Source organism: Dermacentor silvarum, chromosome 7 (assembly GCF_013339745.2).
Source record: "Dermacentor silvarum isolate Dsil-2018 chromosome 7, BIME_Dsil_1.4, whole genome shotgun sequence".
In the NCBI taxonomy this organism is placed as follows: Eukaryota; Metazoa; Arthropoda; class Arachnida; order Ixodida; family Ixodidae; genus Dermacentor; species Dermacentor silvarum.
Genome location: NC_051160.1, coordinates 60779213 through 60793050, shown reverse-complemented (window position 1 = coordinate 60793050; position 13838 = coordinate 60779213).

Genomic DNA, 13838 nt, shown 5'->3' with positions numbered 1-13838 from the left:
CTGCACCTGCCGCTGGGATCGGCCCAAATTTTTGCTGACGGACGCGGACACGAAAAATGCCGACCACCGAGAGGCTAACAGCTTCGCAGTAAAAGTTCCCGCGCCCCCATGACGAGTAACAGCAGCGTCTGCGCATACCATGCATTTGTCCAAATAAAGTGAATGAGCAGCGGTGCCTCTGGCTTTGGTTTGTTCTTGGAAACGAGCGATATATTGTCGGTATATATTGTCGATTTTTTATTATTTTGGCAGCCTGCCTTTAGGCACAATAAATGCGTGGTTAATTCCTTGGCTTGAGGTACTGACAGTGGTGTGTTGTGGAAGTAGGCGTAGGCGAAGAGTTCAACATCAAATTGGAGGTGTTATGGATATGGTTACGGGGTGTTGCCACTTGCGTTGTTGTATTCAGCTGCGCGTGTTTTTTAGTCAACTAGCATGTGATGAGCGCGAGAGTGGTAACTGCCCTCATCACGTCTTGGTGAATGAGCTTAATCTAGTCCCACTGTTTCAGCGTGACCCGGCAAAAGTGAGCCTCGTAGAGTGTGGGTGGCTGCAATAGAGAACGAACAATGTTTTGTACCATCTCTGCACGTACGTGATCCTCCATTTTGAGGGTTGTTGTGAAGTTGGGGGTCCCAGCGGCCACGAAGGTTCCATAGCTGGTGCCGTGTCAGGTGCCGGGAGAACCAGAGGTCCGGAGCGATCAGAAAAAGATTTGAAGAAAAACTTTATATACAAATGAACATGATAGTTTACAAGAAGGGCTCAATAAATATTGGAGCCAACAGCATGCTAAATTCCATGTATGTCCGAGAGAGAGAGAGAGATACGAAGAGGGAAAGGTAGGGAGGTTAACCAAGGACGTGCCCGGTTGGCTACCCTACACTTGGGGAGGGGGACAGGGCTCATACTTATGTGGCCCAAGCTAGTAGGCAACTAGGGCCACCAGATGAGAGAGTTTCGAAACAAACGGACAAAACCGGAAAGTGAGTAACGTTCTCAAAGAATGCTTGCAGCATTCTTTGGGAACATTGCAGCAATTAAAAAACAGTGACATTCCACTCTGTGAAGGTGGATCTCCAGAGGAGCTAGATTTATGGCGATAAACTATATTGATTTAAATAAAGACACGTACAACATGAATTGCCATTTTCTACGCTCTTTATTATTTTATCACTAAGGTGACTATAGCTTTGTAGTCGCTATGGTAGACGGCCATGGTTTCTGTAACGATGCTTGAGCGGGAATGGGCGTGAAGGCGGCGGGAGGCGTTCCCAGACTCTCGCTGCCTTCACGGCCCATTCCCGCTTCTGATCATGCCGTCGTTCTTCGTAGGCATGCTATTTTTCCTCGGTCCGTACAATACGCGGCCTACCCTTTACACGGCCGGAACGCAACTGAGATAATTTTACCGGTGGAACGTGGTGGTCATAAATAGTTTGGTTTTAGATCAAACAAATGAAAATCTGTACAATGTTTTTATACGCAGGCGTGCGCTTTGTCCCGTCGAACTTCACTTCCATTCTAATGCGGCCGCCGCGGTCGGGAATCGAACCAGCGACCTCGCGCTCTGCCGCAGAATGACCGTGCGTCAGATCAACGCCTCCTATAAAGAGGCGTTGGTCAGATGCTGCATAATTTTCTATCGTTTCGCATGGCTTACGATTGGTCGCGTTTTGTGTTTCTCTCATACAGCACGCCGAAACTGAATGCGTGCACTCTGGCGTATATTGATGCGCAATCCAGTCGATCGTGCACCAAGTTCGCAAAGTAAAAGACGCATGTGCTACGCAAACCATTTATTGTACTTAAAAAACTACGAAAGCACAACGTGCAATAAAAGTTCCATTATCAAAAACAATGGAGTAATTATACCTGCTGGTCTGCGCTGCGCCCCTTCGGCCCATAGTTCGCAAATTTGGCACCTTTGCGGCGCTGGCCTGCCTTTGTCACTGCCAGCAACCAGCATCCGGCAAACTGACGTCCGTCCGCGTTGAGGTTTGGCACTACACTACGCAGGCTTTTGAGGGCGTCTGACGTGGACTTTCTTCCACCGGGAGCTGGTCGTTCGAGGACGAGTTTCACAGACATGAAGACTCGGACGCTGGGATCGCGCGACGCATGCTTAAGAGCAAATTGACGCGAGTACTTCCTCCGGAGCTGCAAGCTCGAGACGCGGCGAATCGCGAACGCTCCAGTTTGGAATGGCCGGTTCGACGCTCGAATGCAGCCGACGCGCTGGCAGAGGCAGGCGGGATCAACCTTCTGGTCGTGCATCGATGCAGGCGACAACAGCCCTGGCGTCCTCTCACGTCCAGGCGTTCTGACTCCCTGTGCAGTCTTGCGGAGTTGGCTTCCTCTGCGCGTTTCGATAACCTCGCTCGGCAAGACAGCGACGCGTCTACAAACGGGAATTAGCGCGGCGTCCCGTGTCTCGACGCAGAGAAGTTGGCCAGTGGCGGTGTCCGATGTCTGTCGCCTTCGCATCGCTGGCTGATAAAAGCCGCGTGTCTCGGAGGATGAGTCGGTCGTCTGCTGAGGTGTCTCGTACATGCCTTCAAGTTGTAGAGGACACGGCGCATTTCCTTTCGTAGTGAACCACAACTGTGTGGTGGCGGTTTTCTGAGGGTAGCGCCGTAGGATGGCCCGCGATGTCATCCCATTCCCTGAATCGTGATGCAGAGAGTGCGTGATTGTCGAGCCGTCGCCGTCGAGTACGACGGCTTTGAGCCACAAAGGAAACGACGGAGTCGCGAAGCCAGTTCGGCCACCGTACGCCGTCTTCGCGGCGAGCGCGGAAGTTTTCACCCCTCGTTCAGGGTAACGCCGCCGCCAGCTCCGTAATCTAGCCACCGTCAACGGCTGGCGGCGAGTGATGCGGCGTTGGATCTTCGGCCATGAACATCGAGGAAGGCTCGAGCCCGATGGCAATCGCTTAAGGCCACCCGTCTTCATGGTAGATCGCTTAATTGCTGGTGTGTTTTCGTGCAAGCACAGTGGGCTGGTGAACAGGCCTTGCAGGCGGTGGACGTCTGCTCCGTGGCTACTTGAACGTCGCGATCACGTAGTGACGCCGTCCGCTGTTGTTGGTGAGCCAGGCTGTTACAGCGCCCTATGTACCTCTATGGCGGCTCTCTGGGAGTTGACGAGAGCGGCCGACTTGAAGTTGTAGTACAAGCGCCACGCAGTCGGGAGAGGTGATCACAGCCAACGCCTCCTATAAAGACAACGCCTCCTATGTCTTTATAGGAGGCGTTGTCACAGCGAAGCCAAATCGAACGTCTCGTGGCACGATCGCGAGCACCGCCAGGGGAAAAAACGCCGCTGGAGATGACGATGATGATGATGATAGCGTAGAAGCGGCAAAGAAAAGGAGGAGCTGGAGGAAGACGGCGTCACCCCTCATGTAATACCCCATAATAGGGAGTATTAAGTGGAATAAATAAATAAATGACTGGAAAGTGAACTGTCAGTCACATACGTGCGTGGTGCAGTCCAGGACGCAGCATCGTCAGGCAATGGATGTAAAGTATGCTGCTGATGGTGATGATGATGATTGTGACTAGTGGAGGCTAAAGAAATGGGAAATTGGAGAGATAGGGTAGGCAGCCTGTCCAACGCCTCCTAGGTAGCACAAGGCCTGTCCTCGTCGATCCATACATGTCGCCATACTACCATACATACATACATACATACATACATACATACATACATACATACATACATACATACATACATACATACATACATACATACATACATACATACACATGGTGTGTGTGTGTGTGTGTGTGTGTGTGTGTGTGTGTGTGTGTGTGTGTGTGTGTGTGTGTGTGTGTGTGTGTGTGTGTGTGTGTGTGTGTGTGTGTGTGTGTGTGTGTGTGCGTGCGTGTGCGCGTGCAATAATACTTGCAGCAGAAAATGTCAGATTGGCTGTGGGAGCAGATTATTTCACCTTCTTTTACTTTTATTTTACAAAAATTGCCTATTACTAGTAATTCTCACGAACATCAGCCATCAAGTTTAGAATTCCGCAACTTGGCATGAAACCAAAAAAGGTGCATTGTACAATGCTCTGTACAATGTACAGAGGCTTATATCAAAGGCTTGCGAAAAGAACAGTTGCACGCAAGCCTCACTTTATATATATAAAGAAAGGTCACCCACGGTATTACCTGAACTGTAAGGTAATATACTGCATATTTGTGCTTTAGACGCTCTGTGACACACAGTTTACAAGTCTGCGAAACGTTTTGTTGGTGTGGAAGCAGAGTTCTGAATAAAAAACGGTAGCGATTACCATTGCCTAACTTTATTAATCTTTATGATATCTCATAACAAACTCATCTAAAAGTATGCTGCTCATTTAAGCACAACGATAAGATTGTTTTAATGATCGAAATGTAGGTTTTGTTTGCAGGTAATGTCTGTTTCGATTTCTGGGCGGTCTACGGGCAGTTATAAAAACAGCATAACTTTTGAACAAAACTGGACAGAGACGTAAGTTTTTCTGCACCACAATTCTGAACGTCTGCAAATTCTTGAATTGTCAAAACATAAAATTCATATTTTTTGAAAAAAAAAAAAACGTCATTTTGAAGGGTGGCGACATACCTTCAGCCGAGTGCACCGCTGCTCATTGACTTTATTTGGACAAATGGATTGTAAACTCAGACGCTGCTATTGCACCTCATAGTGGAGAGGGCTTTTTATTAAAAAAAAAAAGATAAAGGAGTAACATGAAAGAAGCAAGTGACTATTTTGCAAATTTAAGGATACGCTCGTTTTGCGTCATTGATAAATTCATAGTTGAAACGTGGGCTCTCGTATCAATACACTCCGCGGCCCCACGAATTGCTCTCTTTCTTTGCCGCGACGAACTATCATCATCGTCATGTCTAACAGCCCCTGGTGGTGCGCGTGAACGTGACCCGACCTCGAGACGTTCGATGTCGCTTCGCTGTCATCGTTCCTCTCGACTGCGTACCGCTTGCCGAAGACCGCTGAATACTTCAGGCCCGGCGCTGACGTCGGGTCTACACAACTTCTCTCCGAGCAGCCCCACGTTCAGGAGGACGCTACAAAGGTCTCACAACCGCCAGCGGACGGGATCCTTAGGCAATCGTCACGTTCGAGCAGCCAGGCAAGGCGTCAACCGCAGGAAAGTCTCTATTACCTGCCACGGCTTGCAAGAAAACGGACCGCTAAGCAATTCAACATGAAACCAGGCAACTTGAAACGATTGCCTCCGGGTTCTAGCGTTCCTCGATGTTCGCGCCTGAAGATCCAGCGCCGCATCGCTCGGAGCCAGCTGTGGGCGGCGGCTGGGTTCCGAAGCTGCCGACGGCGTTACCCTGGACAACGGCCGATAACTTCTGTGGGTGCCACGAAGCCGCCGTACAGCAGCGGACTTGGGCTCGGGACTTCGTCGCTTCTTTTCTTGATGAAACCTGTCGTCTTCCATGGCAACGGATCCCAACTCAAGCGCTCTCAACACCGAGCTTTAGTGAAAGTGACGACCTCGCAGCCGTGGCTTCTACGCTGTTCTCAGAGCCTCACCATCCCGCCATCATGGTTCATTGAAGAGAAAATGCCGTCGCCTCCAAAAAGTGACCTCTTTCGGACACCACATCATATGACCGTCTCAGCCCCCGCGCTGCGGAGCTTTCCTCAGCTACGCGACATGTCTCGGGCGCTGTTTGCGAGAAAAAGCGCGCGAACGGCAGGGCGTGTCGCCGACACTGCAGGACGCGTCACTGTCTTGTCGAGCGAGATCTTGAAGAAGCGCGAGAGGAAGCCAACGCTAGGCGACAACCAGACTGCACAGGGTGTCGGAGCTCTTGCACTTGAGAGGATGCCGGAGAGGTCTGCTTGGGCCCACGACAAGCTGGCCGACTCCGTCCGTCTCCGTCAGCGCCTCGCCTCCCCTCGTGCGTCAAACCGGCTATTTTTCCAACACCGCGGCCCTTTTCGACTCGAACTACTTGCGGCCTCAGAGCAAGCACCCACGTCGCCGAGCGTTGCTACAGCGCAGGCGTCGTTCCGTGCCCGTTTTTGCGTCTTCAAATGAGTGCGACTGTGCAGAAGCCGCCAGACGCCGCCGCCGGTTGGCGCTGCCCGTGGTCACTGTGGCCGGCCTTCACGGCGCCGAGTGGCTTTCACGGATAGCTTTCGGGTGCTGGTTGTCGGTGGCGGCGAAAGAGGGCCAGCGCCGCGCGGGTGACGAAGCCACAGACTATGGGCCAACGTTTCACAGCGCAGACCAGCGGCTTTAAATGCGGCCGTGGTTTAGATAGTAAAATTTACGAGTGCCGTTAATATTTCGTATTTGCCCAGATGGAATAAATGTTTTGCGTAGCACGTGCATCTCTTATTTTGGGAACGGCGTTCACTACCGACTATATACTGCATTCTAAATACACCAGGGCGTATTACGCATTCAGCTAAGACGTCACGCATAGAAACGTCTTTGTGAACGACGCACACTCGGCCTGGAGAACGAGCAACATTAGAAGGGGAAAAGATATGCCGGCCTTTCCACTCCGTGAAGATGGCTAACCAGCGAAGCTGAAACGCGCGGTCTCAGTGTTTATCACTGGGTTAATCCCGTGTGTTCATTAAAGTATATCTCGACACTGAAGTCGAGCACACTGCGCAGCTCCAACCTCAAGACACGAGAGTGGGCAGTCCGGTCCAGAAATTGTGAAGAGTTAAGAGCTAAAGTACCATATATATTTTCTTGCAGAACAATGATTCGTGTACTTGAGGATGGATGGATGGAGGCTATGAGTATCCTCTTTCAAATGGGGTGGTGGGTTGCGCCACAAAGCCCTTTTTGTGATTTTGCCAAATGTCTTACCTACTTATTTTTTAAAATTTGTTTCTCGATAAAAAGTTCCCAGCATCGCATTTTCTGAACCATTATTGGAAACTTTGTTTTTGCAAGCATCTGGTAATCGTTTGTGGTCTCCATACTCTTCTGCCACCAAACCTCCTATTAATAGCCTTTTTGTAAACTCTGTAGCCGACATGTTTACTTTACCTCTGCTATTCCTGAACCTCAGGCCTGCAAGGACGCCAGCACAGCGTAAACCGACAGTTGGGTGATATCTCCACATTTTAACGCGATTGCTTTGAGGGCCCCATGTCGCAGAAAATGTGGCGTCGACGTCGGCATTGCCGCTGCGGCCTAGAAAATCATCGCCGACCGTGCAGGCCCTCCAAATATATTTTACCACTAAAGTTGCTCACAATTTGTCTTGCATTCTTTACAAAGTTAGTCCTCGCAATTATGAGAGTGACAGCCCACAAACAATTTTCATGAAACAAAACACCGAAAGCGCAAGCCTTTTATGCTAAATCTTCTCAGGCTGAAATATTAAAGGTGCAAACAATAAAAGAAGGCCGGCCCATGAAAGAGACCGCGTTTCGACCAGAAAGCGCGCTTTCGTGCATAGCGTTCACCGCCAGCCAGCGTTTCCTGGTAAACATTACGGTTACATAAGCTGCAGTTGCCGGGAAGAGTGAGAAACAGTCAAGGATGTTTGGATGCTATCGCGTTCCACTCTTGAAGGCGAAGCTTAAGAGTCCTCCAATTTTTTTCTCCCTGTTTTGGACTGCCCTAATCTTTCCAACTGAGACACTCGCACTGCCTCAGTGAGCTCAACTAGCGTGTTGTGTACCCCCGTTTTGAGAAGGAGGTCTGTCGAGGTCGAGCCTGGGAGCCCTAGGGCTCTCTTAACGCTCTTCCTAATGATCGCATCTATTTTGTCTTTCCCGTCTTGTTTAAAAAAGTTGTCGCAGTTTCACCTGAAAGGCGAAGCATCAATTGCGATAGCAAATTTGTAGAGAGCTATACGGAGTAATGATAGTAGCTTTATCAGTTGTATAAACTTGGACATGCAGCAGCGCCGGCAACACGCAGAACTGTTGTCGACGCCCTCGGCGTTTTGCCCGCGTTCGCACAAAATGCGTGCGGCGTTGGTGACTGTTGCCGGAGCCTCTGATATAAATAGGCACTTGGTGCCGCAGCTAAACGTCGCCTCCCTTCCCTCCCCCCCCCCCCCCCCCCCCCCCCACGGCCTTTCGTGCGTCAGAAGAAGGCGCGTTTGCTCTACATATATGGTGAAGGTAAAGGAGGAAAGAGACGCCTACTTCTGCAGCCCTTAAGAGAGAGGGAGTTCGCCCCGACTGTCGAAGAGAGAGGTTGTGTTGCGTCTCGCTCCGACGACCTCGCCTCGCCAGTCGCGCCTAGCTCTTCTCCCGTGCGGTCGTGCCTGCACATCGCCCCGGCGTGTGCTGCACGAGCCGCGTGGCTCACCATCGTCGGCGACGTCACCTGCAGCCGCGCACGATTTGCGCGTCCCAACGCGCAACCCTGTGTGTTCCCTGCGGGCTTGCATCGTGCGACGAGTGGATTTGCTTCAGTGTTGTGCTCCGCGAGTGGCGTTCCCAACCCGACATCTGTGCCGCGTCCCCGGCTGTGCCGCCTCGTGCGCGCATCGCGTGGTCGGTGCTGTGCGCGCGACGTGCGTGTAGTGTGTTTGCCCCCTGTGACGCGCGGTTCGCGTGTTGACTGCGGAGCCGAACGGCATGGAGGGCTTCCGCAGGCCAGGAGAGCGCCCGCCGCGCGCGGGCCATCGTCGAAGTGCGAGCGCGTCTCTCGCGACCTTTGTGCCCGTGACGCTACAAGCGTCGCGTGAGCGAGGCGAACTAGAGGTGCGCGCCGCCGAGATCGTGGACGCGTGGATAAAGAAACAGGCCACCACCACCCAAGCAGCTGCCGCCGCGGCCGCGCCCGCCGTCACCGAGACACACGTGGCGCCGGCTAAACCTTCCCCGCAAGCGAGCCTTCCCCCCTCGGAGCAGGACGCCGCCATTGCTGCCATGGCGAGCACCCCGCTGCCCCCATCCGACGACGAGGAGGCCATGGACTCCTCCTCCTCGCGCAAACGCATGCGCGAAGCAGAGAGCGAGGAGGAGGAGCAAACCGGTCGCCGCAGGCTGCCGCCGCCGACCGCCCCACCTTGCCCGGAGAGCAGGGACGACGGCGACGCCATCTCCCGGCGCCCGAGGGACTCAGCCGCCTCCTCGTCATCGCCCGCGGCACGAGATGGCGCCCCCGCCGATCCGCCGGCTGCGCCGGCTCTCCTGCTCCTCTCGACCACCAGCGCTGCCCCTCGGACGCCCGGCGAGTCGTCCGCTGCCTCCTTCGCGCTCTCACCGAGGGAGGGCGCGCGCATCAACACGGTCGCTCCTCCGGCTGCCGGTGAGGCTGGCGCGAGCTCTCCTGCGTCGTCTGCTACGGCGGATGCTCGTGACGCGCCCGAGTCTGTGCCGTTGGGGCTCGCGCACGATCCCCGAGCAGACAGAGCCCCAGCCGGTCCGACGCAGCACGGCCTCGCCCACCCAGCGGCGAGGTTCCTGAAGGATCCCCCCCACCACACTCTACCGAGGCAGGAGGGGAAAAACAAGAAGCAGAAGAAGGCGGGGAAAAGCTCTGCACCCAAACAGGCTTCCCCCCCTGCTGCCCCTCCGGCCCCGACGCCCACTCTGGAGGGCTCCGGCACACCCACAGCAAAGGCTGCTGCACAGGAGGCCCCAACCACCCATGCACCACCAGCTGAGGGCTTCCAGCTGGTGCTGTCCAAGGCCGATCGCCGCCGCGCAAGGGCACCAGTGAGTACTGCCATCCCGGTGAACCCCGCGGTCATTGGCACGGCCCTCTTCCGCCCATCTGTGGTGGGTGGCACTTTCAGAGGAGCACCACGCCTCTCTCTTGCGGCGGTGCTCTCAGCGCGGCCAGGTGTTGCCGCTGTGAGAGTCAATCACAGGCGCAACATCGTGGCCGCCGACGCCACCACCCAGAGGTGCTTGGAGGAGCTGCTGGCCACCACGGAGCTCCGGGGAATACCGGTGACTGCCCGGCAGCCTGCCGAGCGAGGCAGGAGCACTGGTTTTGTCCACGGCGCCGACGGCATCCCCGCAGACGCGGACCTGCTGGGGGCCATCGAGTCGGGAGTCCCAGTGCTGGCTGCTACCAGGGAGGCCAACACCATCACCATCCGGTTCGCGGGGCCGGTCCCCCCTGAGCATGTGAGCCTCTACAAGCTCCGGTTCAGGGTGCGACCGTCCAGACCGCGTCCACTGCAGTGCCAGCAGTGTGGCCGCTTTGGGCACGTGGCTGCCTCCTGCGACTCGCCATCCAGCTGCCGTCATTGTGGGAGGTCTCACGAGCAGGGTGACAGCTGCCCCAACGCGGCCCACTGCCGCAACTGCGGTGGCCACCACCCCGCAAATACTCCTGCCTGCCCCAGGTGGCAGGAGGAACGCAGGGTGGCCACCATCTTGGCAACAGCGCCTGCTCCCCTCTCCCGCCGGGCAGTCCGCGCTGGTGTCCGGGAGGAGAACCTGCGGGCCAAGGCCACCTCAACGCCTGTGCAAGGCCTGTCTTATGCACAGGCACTGGCCGGCCTCCCACAGGCGCCCCAGCAGAAGGCAGCCCCCCCCGGACGGCCACCCACACCGGCCCCACGGAAGCAGCGACGCCAGCCGCCAGCCACCCCTGGGAGCGAGCGCACCACAGCCCCAGCATCACTGGCAATGCCTGGCCCGGACCCTCGGGACCAGATCATTGCCAGCCTGCAGCTCGCCCTGAAGGCCATCGGGGAGATGCTGCCTGCCGAGAGCCCCCTCCGAGCCATCTGCCTGCAGGCAGTGGCAGTCCCGACCACAGTCAACCAGCATGGCTGATCCCTCACCAGCCACAGCTGGGAAATGCCGTCGCCGCCCGAGTGTTCTCCAATGGAACACCAACTCACTGCGGCGGCGGCATGCAGAGCTGTGCGCGCACCTCCTGCGGTGTGATTTCGACGTCCTCGCACTGCAGGAGGTGTACACTGTGGCCGAGGACCTGCGGCTGCCGGGATACACGGGCTACTCTGGCGCCACCACCTGCTCGACGCAGAGCTGCACGGACGCTCCCTGCCTGCAGGGTGCCCACAAGAAGGGGAAGCCGAGGACTGCCATCTACGTCCGCAGCAGCCTGGCCCACTCGGTGACCCCAGTCTCGGACGTCGTAGGCGGCGCCATGGAGTGCTGTGCTGTCACGGTACGCCTTGACAGACAGGACACGACTGTGGCGAGCGTCTACGTTCGTCCTGGACAACAGTGGGACCCCTCCAGCCTGGTGCGGCTTGCAGCACGCCTCGGCGGACATGCAGTCCTGTGCGGTGACTTCAACGCCCACCACACCGACTGGGGCAGCCGCAGGTGCACCCGCCGAGGCAGGGACCTCTGCAACGCCATCAGCCGAGCAGGCCTGGTGGTACTCAACAAAGGAGGACCCACGTACGTCCGCCGTGGGGTGAGCACAGCCATCGACCTCTCCCTCACCACCGAGCAGCGCTCCTATGACTGGGCTACAACTCCCGACACTTGGGGATCTGATCACTTCCCCATCTTGATCACCCCCGGGTGTGGGAGAAGGCCGAGGTCACGAACATACCACGTCACAGACTGGTCCCTGTTCAGGAAGCGCTGCAGTGAGTTGGAAGATGGCTGTGACCTCCTGAGTGCCATCATGGAGTGCGCCCAGGCAGCCACAGTCCAGTGCTCTGCTCTGCCCGATACTCCTGCCCCGGATCTGCTCCTGCTCAACCTCCGTGCGTCCAGGCGACGCGTGGAGCGCCGAGCAATCCGGACGGGCAATGCAGAGCACTGGACCGAATACAGGAGAGCGGATGCCCGCTGCAGACGACAGGCCAGGCGCAGAAGGAGCCAGAGCTGGGGGAGCCTCTGCGCCACCATCGAGAACCGCTCCAAGGGCCCCCTGGCCTGGCGCCTCCTAAAGTCCCTGACCGGCAGGAAGGTCAACCGCCACCCCGTCCTCGCGGTGGCTATCTCGCTGGGCATCAGCGAGGCGGCCCTGGCGGAGTTGCTAGCGGACCACTTCGCCCCCCCGGCTGCCCTCGCTGCGGCCATCCTGCCGGTCGGACTTCCCCCTGCCAATCCGCCTACCTGCCTGCTGGAGCTGCATCCGGAGTGGGCGACCAGCCAGATCGCGGCCATCTGCCAGGACCCACTGACTCTCCACGAGCTGCAGACGGCCCTGAGGAGGGGCAAGCGTCGCAGTGCACCGGGAGCAGACGGAGTGACACTTCAGATGCTCCGCAACCTGGCCACCAGTGAGCAACGACGCCTGCTCGACTGCTACAACAACATCTGGTGGTCAGGACAGGTGCCGGAGGCCTGGCGCACAGCCATCGTGGCCCCCATTCTGAAGAGCAATAAGCCGGCTAACGAGCTGTCCTCATACCGACCGGTCTCCCTCACCTCCGCTGCCTGCAAGGTGATGGAGGCCATTGCTCTGGCACGGCTCGAATGGGTGGCCCGCGCCTGCGGGTTCCTCGCGGACCAGCAGACAGGCTTCCGGCGCCGAAGGTGCACTGCGGACTCCATCGCAGACGTCGTCTCCACCCTGGAGGACGCCAGGGCCAGCGGAGACCTCGCCATGCTCCTCCTCATCGACGTCAAGGGGGCGTTCGATGGCCTCCCACATGCGGTCGTCCAGCAGACTCTGGACCTCCTGGGCATTGGCGGCAACCTGCGGCGGTTCCTGTCATCGTTCCTGAACGACCGCACCCTCAGGGTCCGCGTGGGCCATGCAAGGAGCACTCCCCGCCCGGTCGCAGCAGGCGTACCACAAGGGTCAGTGGTGAGCCCGTTTCTCTTCAACCTCGCCCTGGCCCGGTTGCCTGCTGCACTGCCGACCGACCCTCACTACAAGGTGGAGTGCTCCATCTACGCGGATGACATCGCCCTGTGGGTGCGGGGACCGCCACAGTCAAGCCGCCACGTGTGCCTGGCCCTCCAGAGAGCCCTGGACACCACGGCCGCCTACCTGGGAAGCATCGGACTCTCGGTTTCGACGGGGAAGACGGTGGCCCTCCTCGTCCACCCGAGAGCAGCGGCACGGCACTCAGCTCCCCGGCTGCAGCTGGAAGGCGTGCGCATCCCATGGAGTACGACTGTGTCGTACCTTGGGCTGCGCATCGACCACCGGCTAACCTGGCGACCGGCAGTCGGGGCCATGCAGACCCAGACCATCAGGGTCCGCAAGGCCGTGTCGCAGCTCCTTGCTCATGGAGAGGGCTGCTCGGTGAAGTGGGCCCTGCGGCTCTACGAGGCGGCGGCCACATCACGCCTGCGGTACGCCCTCCCGCTGGTGGCGCTGCCGCCACGCCGCCTCGAAAAGTTGGAGCTGCAGCACCGGGCGGCCATCCGACTCTGCCTGGGCGTCCCCCGGAGCTCCCAGATTGCCGCTACCCTTGCGGAGGCTGGAGCATGGCCCCTGTCGCTCCTCTTCCTGCAGCAGTGGCTGAGGCACGTCGACCGCCTCCACCATGCTCCTGATGGCAGAGGCCTGCTGCGTCGCCTCCAGTCCCGGCCTTCCTCAAGGATGGGTCAGCTGTGCCGCCTCTACGAGGAGGTGGTTGGCAAACCCACCGCCGAATGCGGTACAGCTGCCCCCACCGCAGAGGCCTCCTGTCCCCATCGCCATGGAGCTGCCCGGGATTTCGAAGAGGCGCTCACCCGCTTGCGCCCTGCAGCAGACGGCCGCCTGCCTCCTGGACGAGACCCTCGGAGACCACCTCCTGGTGTACGTCGACGGTTCGGTGGTACCGGACACCGGCTCTGCCACGGCGGCCTGCACGGCACCAGCCCTGCAGAAGAGCAGGCAGTGTCGACTGCCCAGACACGCCAGCTCGACTGCAGCGGAGGTGGCAGGCCTCCACCTGGCCGTCGACCTACTCTCTGAGGAGCTTCCTGGGGTACGC